Genomic DNA, 9,269 nt, shown 5'->3' on the forward strand with positions numbered 1-9,269 from the left:
CATTTTCTTTGTATATTTTGATTCTATGCATTTACTTCTCTAATTAATTTGATGTGCAGAGGATAGTTCTGTGAAAAATGGCAGTGGTCATGTCATGGGTGTTGTTAAGACTATTCCAGTTGGGCTCTAAATTTAAGGTATAGCTGTTGTAACCTCTACAGCTCTGAAACTGTCCTTATATTATCATTTTTTGGGAAAAGTATCAGAAGGAAAACTAATAATTTATATAGCTGGAAAAAAAAAATTTAGACATCTTCATTCTCGGCAAGCTTATATATTTTTACTGTCTTCACTCCGTTTCATGTTCTGATTAATTCTTTTGACCTTAGATTTTTATATATTGCTATGGAAGTTTTCATGTAATCATTTAAAAACAGGGTTATGAAACCGGATATGGCCCATAAGCAAACTTATATATTTTTAGTGTTTTCTCTCTGTTTCTGCTATATTTTAGTGCCTTCACTGATATATTTTTACCGTCTTCACTCCGTTTCATGTGATCTGAGATAGTGGGTTCTTGAGTTCATTGGTGGAAGAGCTGTTATTTTTTTATACTTTTTTCCTGTGTGTTTAAAGTAACCTTTTGATTTTTTATGTGATATTGCAGATTTTCATTTTCAAACCATTTATCTGGGGAAGGAGAGGATCCGGGTGATCGTGTCTGATATTGGAGAAGACAGATCATAGCTCTGAATGGCATTTGCCCAAAATAATTTAGGTAATCCTTCTTTTGATATCTTAGCCAGGATTTTATTTCATAGTTGATAGTTGTGTGCTTCAGATCTTTCTAGATTCTAATGTTAAAAAAGGGAATTGGGATCTTTGCAGAGAGGAATTGGTGTGAGTGGGATCTTGGGTTTATATGATCTACGTCTCTTTGATTTGGTGGGAGCGGGGTATTGAGCTCATTGGTGGAAGAACCGCTGCTTTTTTTAAACTTATTCTTTACGTGTTCCAAGTTACCTTTTAAACTTCATCTTTGTTCAAGATAAAGCCTCTCTGAGTAACCTTTGCTGTATTGCTTTCTTCTGATGTATGCATATATATATATTCTCCTTTCAGGCTAAGTGAATTTGCTTCATGGATGACAACATTTAGAGAACAGATGTTTTCCTTACCATTTCAATCTGCAATACAATCAACATCTCCTATATTGCAACTAAGGACTGGTGATTCTTTGAGGTATTACATAATGTCTATTAGTGCATGCTTGATTTGAAGTTGTTATAAACGTTCTTGAATGGCATTGTAGCTTGCTTGCATTCCTGTTATGCAGTCCAAGATTTATTTAGAGACACCTTCAATTTATAATGATCATTTTTTTTGAATGATATCATTTTTATTAACAATTTCAAAGTTGTTGTAAGCATTATTGAACTGTCATCATTTGGATGGACATGTAAGAGGCTTCTCGCGAACAAGAAGTCTAATCCAAGCCCACCCACATGAACTTACAAACTTCGCATGATAGGTGCTCACTTCCAAACTAAAGAATCTACAGAATATTTAACAACAGATAAAGTTTCTAGAATCAATATCATTTGGAAAAATGAAGACTTTTGTGACGGGTGTTATATCCGAATATAAATAATCGTATGGTATACCCTATAACATCAAGCCAGGATCCCATACTCCTATAAAGAAAGACTTTTTTAAATCAGTAACTAAAGCATTCATTACTTAAAACCATTGCCCTCTGTACAACCTTCTTTCATTTGAATCATAGCTTTAAAACTCCCCCGTGTCTGCATCGACTCGCCCGAGTCGACCCCCTTTTACCTTGGCTGCATTCCCGTGTTGTGCTGTATTCGCAGAACTTTTTCTCGGGGATTATATTTTATAAAATGCATGCATGATTTTTCTTTCTAATAGTTTTAATGCATTCATTTTATGACTCAACTTCATTTACTTTGTCACCCAGTGTGATGACTTTCTATTCTCTTTGTCGCCCCATGCACATTATTCATTTGAAATGTATGCATATGTGTTCTACCTTTAATTTGCACGCTGTCAAGTGCCAATTCCATCCCTGCAAAGGCACCCATTAAAGTCATAATTTCAATCTTACCCCCCTCCTTTAGGGTGATCTTAACCATCCGATTTAAGAGGAATTATGGAAACATCTATAGATTGTGAGGAGGATCTTCCTTTTTAGCATGGGAAAGTTTCAAGGGATCTGTCAGATATAATGTAGCTTTGAAGGCACTAAATTTGGCGGTTGATAGATTAGGAACCTCCAATGTATGTGTTGCTGGCCATTCTTTAGGAGTTGGCTTTACCCTCCAAGTGGGTACAGCTTTGACCGAACAAAGGGTGTTTGTGGAGTCTCATCTGTTCAACCCACCATACCAAGGTTAATGATCTCTTTATTGTGCTTGAATAACCAACTGTATGGATCATTATCAGAAAAACAACATTTCGTTTGATCATTGTCACATTTGTCCTAAATGGTATGTATTTTAAAATTTGGATCATCGGAGTTACTTATTCAAAATTTCTGACATCTCCACTAGCCGGTCGATTTCTTTATTAAAATAGGCAAAATAATAGTCGGGATTTCTGCGTATAATTTATGCGCCTTTTCTTTGTTCAGGTTTATCTTCTACTCAACTATGTAATACTTATTTCTAATCTCTATATTTACAAATATATCTTCCTTATGAATGTTTTTTCTTTCTTTTCTTTTCTTTTTAAGTTATAAAGCATTTTATTGGGCACTCCGTGCATCGCACGGCGGGTCTTTACTAGTATATACATATATAGCAGAAGAGAAAAGAAGAGAATTTTTTGAAAATTCTATGAGAATTACAAATCACTTTTTTTGACTTTTTTTAACAAATGCACCCATTCAACCCACATATTTTAAATCCTACCCCCTCCTTTATGCTTTTTAACAAAGGCACCCATTAACGCCACATAATTTCAATCTTACCCCCCTCCTTAATGGTTTTTTAATAAAAAATCTATAGGGTGATCTTAACCATCCGATTTAAGAGGAATTATAGAAACCTATATAGATTGGAGGGCTAGGATCAGCCTATGGAAATGATTTTTGGGGCACAACCTATTTATGTTGTGTTCAATCACATGGACGGTTTGGATCAACCTATGACGTGATCCATACAGTTCTTCATCGGCCCGTGCATAGCACGGGTTTTTTTAACTAGTATATATATATATATATATATATATATATATATATATATATATATATATATATATATATACACACACACACACACAATAAGCTGGGATGAAAAGAAGAGAGTTTTTTTCATTTTTTTGAAAATCACGTGAGAATTACACGTCACATTTTTTGACTTTTTTGAACAAATGCACCCATTCAACTCATATAATTTCAATCCTACCCCCCCCCCCTCCTTATGCTTTTAACAAAGGCACCCATTGAATCATATAATTTCAATCCTACCCCCTCCTTTATGCTTTTAACAAAGGCACCCATTAAAGCCCTACAATTTCGATCTTAGCCCCCTCCTTTATGGTTTTTTAATTAAAAAACTATAGGGTGATCTTCACCATCTGATTTAAGATAAGAGGAATTATGGAAACATCTATAGATTTGGGGCTAGGATCAGCCTATGGAAATGATTTTTGGGGCACAACCTATTTATGTTGTGTTCCATCACATGGACGGTTTGGATCAACCTATGACGTGGTCCGTACAGTTCTTTGTCTGCCCGTGCATCGCACGGGTTTTTTACTAGTATACTATATAGGAGAAGAGAAAAGAAGAGAAGTTTTTGAATTTTTGGAAAATTCTATGAGAATTACACATCACTTTTTTTGACTTTTTTTAACAAATGCACCCATTCAACTCACATATTTTCAATCCTACCCCCTCCTTTATGCTTTTTAACAAATGCACCCATTAAAGCCACATAATTTCAATCTTACCCCCCTCCTTTATGGTGTTTTAATAAAAAATCTATAGGGTGATCTTAACTGTCCGATTTAAGAGGAATTATGGAAACCTCTATAGATTGGACGGCTAGGATCAGCCTATGGAAATGATTTTTGGGGCACAACCTATTTATGTTGTGTTCCATCACATGGACGGTTTGGATCAACCTATGACGTGGTCCGTACAGTCCCCCATGCATCGCACGGGGTTTTTTACTAGTTTATATATATATATATATATATATATATAATACAAGAGGGAAAGTGAAGCTACACCGCCGGCTTAAAATACAATGGGCCCACATTGTATTTTATATATCAGGAAAAGGTTTCCCATATCAAAACAACAATGGGTCTCCCATATATATAGCTGGATCATATTCTACGGGAGTTTTATACCGGAGTGAAAGGTGAGTCCAGGGACGGAGCCAGGGGGTGGGGGGGCAACTTGAACCCCCCCCCCTCGAGTTTTGCCGAAATTTTTTCTGCATTTAGGGTTTGGATAGGTCCAATTTAGGAAGCCGGATTTTTGTTCCCTTTTTCCTGAATGAAAAGTTAGCGGCTTAGTGGGAGGGCTTTTGGTCCCAATAGACCTGGCAAACGGGTGGGTCGGGTCGGGTCGACCCGCGGGTCATGCTGGTGCAGGTCACGCAGGTTGCGGGTCAAAATGACCCGCATTCCTACGGGTCAGCAACCAGGTGACCCATACCCAGTGCGGGTGGGTCGGGTCGACCCGCGGGTTACCCGCATGTTTTTCCAAAACAGAGTTTTTATTGGGCGGTGATAAATTCACCCCCTAATTTTCAAAATGGACGGTACAACCTACACCATAGGATGATCCAAACCGTCCATTGATGGGCCACAATGTAAATAGATCGTGCCCCAAAAATATTGCCATAGGACGATCTCAACCGTTCGATCTATAGAAGTTTCCATATTTTCAGTCCCTCTCTGTACCTTCCAATCATCCATTTTGAAAAATAGGGAGTGTATTCATGCATAGTAAATTAGTAATGCCCATGAGCTGCTGGAAGTTGGGAGTCCTCAAAAAGTGAGATGTTGTTAGAAGGGTTGATTTCCAAACACAAGTGCACTATTCCAGCTCAAAAAGTGAGATGCTCTTAGCCCTTGATCTCATTTTCTATTTTAAAATAAGAAATGTTAAAAAAACAAAAAATCGCGGGTGCCCGCAGGTTGACCCAACCCGACCCGTGTTTTTGCGAGTTGGGTCACTCGCAGATCGGTTTTGGCAGGTGTAGACACCCCATTTTGACCGAACCCCAATATCTTGTTTTAAATAAAAAAAACCTAGTAAATTAGTGTTTTATAGTTCCAAATTTCTTTCTAGGGTAGTTTATTGTCCCAGGTAGGTCCCATTAAAATTTCAGGAAAATCCGATAAAAATTGTTTAATTAGACAAGCTGAGTTGGTAGTGTAGTGTAGTGCAATAAGGGGGTGTGATTTATCAAGGTTGGGTGTGCTAATGTTTTATGTGGGTCACCCCCTTTGTAGGTTAAAAGAGTAGTCATAAATGCACCATAGGGTCTGTCCGTGGAATATGGGGGGTAAAGTATATCATTTCCCATGTAAAAGGAGGTTAGTTTATCAAATCATGGGTGTGCCAACACCAATTCCTGCAAGTATATAACCAAAAGAGAAAAGACAAGTTGGGCGGGTGCTATTACCAAAACTTGGGGGTGCAAGTATCAGCCCTCGCACTCTCTTTAAAAGGGTAATCGACTAGGGTTTTGGGGGAGGTTCTCCTTCATTTTGTTCTCCCCAACAGGGGACCTCATCGGCAGCCGCAAGAACAGAGCAGAGGGAGAAATACAAAGAGAGAGAAAAGGCCGGTCTTAACCCACCCGCCGCCACAACTCCTTCTCCTCCAGCCGACACCCACATCTCCACCCTAACATTTCCCCCTCTCATCTTCTCCGGTTGAGCTCCGGCCGTGCTCTGGTCAAGATCCGGCTATCCAAATCCACAACCACCAACACATCCATCTTCCTCTTCCCCATCCTATCTCTGCAAACCCATCTCAAACCCTTTCTCCTAACTGCCACCTCCTCTTTACCACTCCCTCTTCAAACCCTCTTCAAACCCTCTTCCATCCATTTCAAAACCCACCTACCATTGTGGTCACCTCCATCGCCCCCATCACAGCCACCATTTTCTCATTCCTCTTCTTTTTTTTTAACCACCACCCACCGCCATTAAATCCGGCCACTCCCTCCAACCAAACCTTTCTTCTCCGGTCGGATTCTCGCCGGAATCCGACAACCCCCATCCCTCTACCACCACCTGCAACACCCAAACCCATTTCCACCCCAACCTCCATAAAGTCCATTCCCACCATTTCATTCTCCCTCAAACCCATTTCGTTCTCTCCTCAAAAACCCATTTCAACCGATCCTAAGAACCCCAACCACCACCACAAGCCACCGCCACCATTTTCGTACCCAACCTCCTTCGGCATCTTCTCTGTTACTAAAAACCACTTCAAAACCCATTAAATCCGGCACCTCCAAACCCAAATCCACTTATTCCGGCAATCTTGCCGGAATCCGACCGATTGCCATTAAAACCAGCCACCGTCGATTTCATTTTCATCTTCAAATCAGCAAGAAGGAGAAGTGTAGGATCGGTGACTTCATGTAGAATATCAAGGAGGAGGGTTTGGAGACCTGTCGTTGCTGTTAGTTTGCCACCATTGTCTCTAAACTCCAGCCCATCTTCATGATATCTCTGATCATCTCGTCCGTTCGAATCGACCCCTATTTCAGACCCCATCTTCCATTTCATAGCAGATTCCATTCTCCACATCCCTTTCCATCTTCACGGACCCCTTTTCCGAAACCCATTTCAAAAACCCCTCTTTGAACTTTAGATTTTGGAGACCATTTCAGAACCCTCTTCTCTGGAAATTTTAACCGGCCTCTGACCACTTATCTCACTACTTAAACCTCTTTCTTAATCACTATCTTCGCACATCTGCAAACTCCATTGGATTCCCCTTCAGGCGCTGGAATTTGAGCTATACCATCATCTCATCTTCTCCGATCGTCAGTCTCATCGGTATTACAATTGTTCTCTGGTCATTTCTTTGTTGGTTTCTACCTTCGACAAGCTCAGGTAATATTCCTAATTCTCTTCTCTACTGCCGAATTATGTGTAGATATTTACTTCGTTTACTGGTAGTATATCATTCTTTCATGGGTTTAATGTCAATTTGCTTATTGGATTTGATTTCAATTTCAATTTCTATGGTGAATAGAGGTTGAAGTGGCGTATGCCTAATTGATGTAAGAAATCAGATGATACAAGTATCATCTGATTTCACAGGAGACCCCATGCTATGGGTGTTACTAGATGGATAACTGATTTGCTTGTTCTCTTGGATTCTGGAGCATCTGCAGATTTCTTAAATTTGACCCTCCCCAATGCATGTTGGCAGTTTCTTTGTTGAGTTACATTCTTGTTCTCTTATTTTTTTTATTGGAGAGTAATGTAGGATGAATGGATAATAGTGATTAAATGATTTCTTTGCCCCGTGTTGTGGGTGCAAGGGCATAAATTGCCTTATTTTATGTCTTGCTTCTGAAATATCTTTGGTTTTATCAAGCTGATATCTTGGCACCCTGTGGATTGTCCCCCTCCTCTATCTTCATGAAATCATATATGTCTTGTGGAGCATTATTGCAAGTTATCCTAGAATGGTGTATTGTTCTCTTTCAGACTTTCGTCAGATGCTTTTAGGAATTTCATTAGAATTCGAGGCTGTCTTGGTGTTTGATATTCGCATCAAGTTTTGAGTCTTCCTCTTGTTGTTAAAATTTTCATTGAAGTATGAGATGGCCTTCAGTAGCTTTCCGTAGGGTTCAGGTGATGACGGAATATTTCTTGAGCCAGCCCCTTGCCCTTCCTATCTTTTTTCCCATCTTAGGGTCTTCACAAGGTTTGAGGGGTTTTGTTTCTTTTTCGGGACTATTCTTTGCACGTTCCTCGGGATCCTTTCGAGTTTCGAGATTCCATCGATTTTGAGAACACTTCTCTTGGGTTCGGCAACGATGGAATGTTTCTTAAGCCAGCCTCTTCTCTTCCTGCCTTAGAGTTTTCGCAGGTTAAGGGATTCTCTCCTCTTAGAGTGTTTAGCCAGTTAGGACCCTTTCTAAGTGACTGATCGTTTAATAGTTTTTCTTATAGAGTTGTTGTCGGTCCCTTTTTGTTTAGGAAGCTTTTCGTCTATCGTTTGTTTAGGGTTTTTCCTCGCGGGTTTGATATCGTCTCCTTTGGAGATTGATTAGGGCTCGTTAGTTTTGTTTTCGTCTCTTTGATATTGTTCTGCTCTTTGGGGATTTTAGTCCCCTCTGCTTTGATTTCTTTCCCCTTAAGCTTTAGGGATCCCGTTTCCCTCTAAAATTACTCTACCGCGATATGGTTGGTAAGGAGGCTCTTCTATCGGATCCCCTTTAGCTGAAGGGTGTTAACACACTTTTTAAACGTCAAAAATATAAAAGCACTTCAAAAACATTTGAAAACATAAAAAACCTTTAAAAAATCTAAAGTGTTGAGTTTTATAGAGTATTAGGAAAGTTCGTTTCAAACTACGTTGACTTGATCCTCTTCCACGAGGTACGTAGTGCAGCATGGGATACATATCTCAAGTCCAGCCAAACTTTTTAAATAAATATACTTTAACCATTTTTTCTTTAAAAACCGTATTTTTAAAAAGCTCTTCCTTTAGAGTTAGGAGTTTCTCCTAGATAGAGAGTTAGGTTTAGAGTTAGGAGTTTGTCTTTGATTTGTTGTGTGTTTGTTTGTGTTTGTGTTAGAGTTAGGGGTTTGTTACGCCTCCGTCCGGTCAGTTGGCGATTCACATCGCCGACTGATGACTAGGTCTTGGATACGCTAGTGATCACATTGTTTTTCTTAGGACGCACAGCCTAGTTACACATAGGTTGTAGGAACCACCTGCATTAGCTTAGGGCTAACCTGCATTTAGTTAGGGCATATAGGGTGTCCTAAAATCTACAATTCACTGGAATTTAAATAATCGTTCAAGAAACTTTAATAACTGGTCCGGTCTTTTAAATCGAGTCTAGGCATCCTAGTTTAGAATAGGCGCGAAGAACTACGTTGCCTTGATTCTCGTAGAGGCGGGGATACGTAGGCTTCTTTGGATGAATATCAGACCATCCGAGGACTCGGGCTAAATCGTTTAGAGTCTTAGGATTTGTTGTTTTGTTATGTTGTGTGTTTTGCTATGTTTTCTTACTTTCATGCGCAGACCTTATACCTGTAGCTGTAGCATGCATGTTTTCGTCCACCAGAACTTAGACACCAGTTAG

The sequence above is a fragment of the Tasmannia lanceolata genome, unplaced genomic scaffold (genome assembly GCF_043159265.1).
Source record: "Tasmannia lanceolata isolate RefF3 unplaced genomic scaffold, GAP_Taslan_0.1 ptg000013l, whole genome shotgun sequence".
Taxonomy (NCBI): domain Eukaryota; kingdom Viridiplantae; phylum Streptophyta; class Magnoliopsida; order Canellales; family Winteraceae; genus Tasmannia; species Tasmannia lanceolata.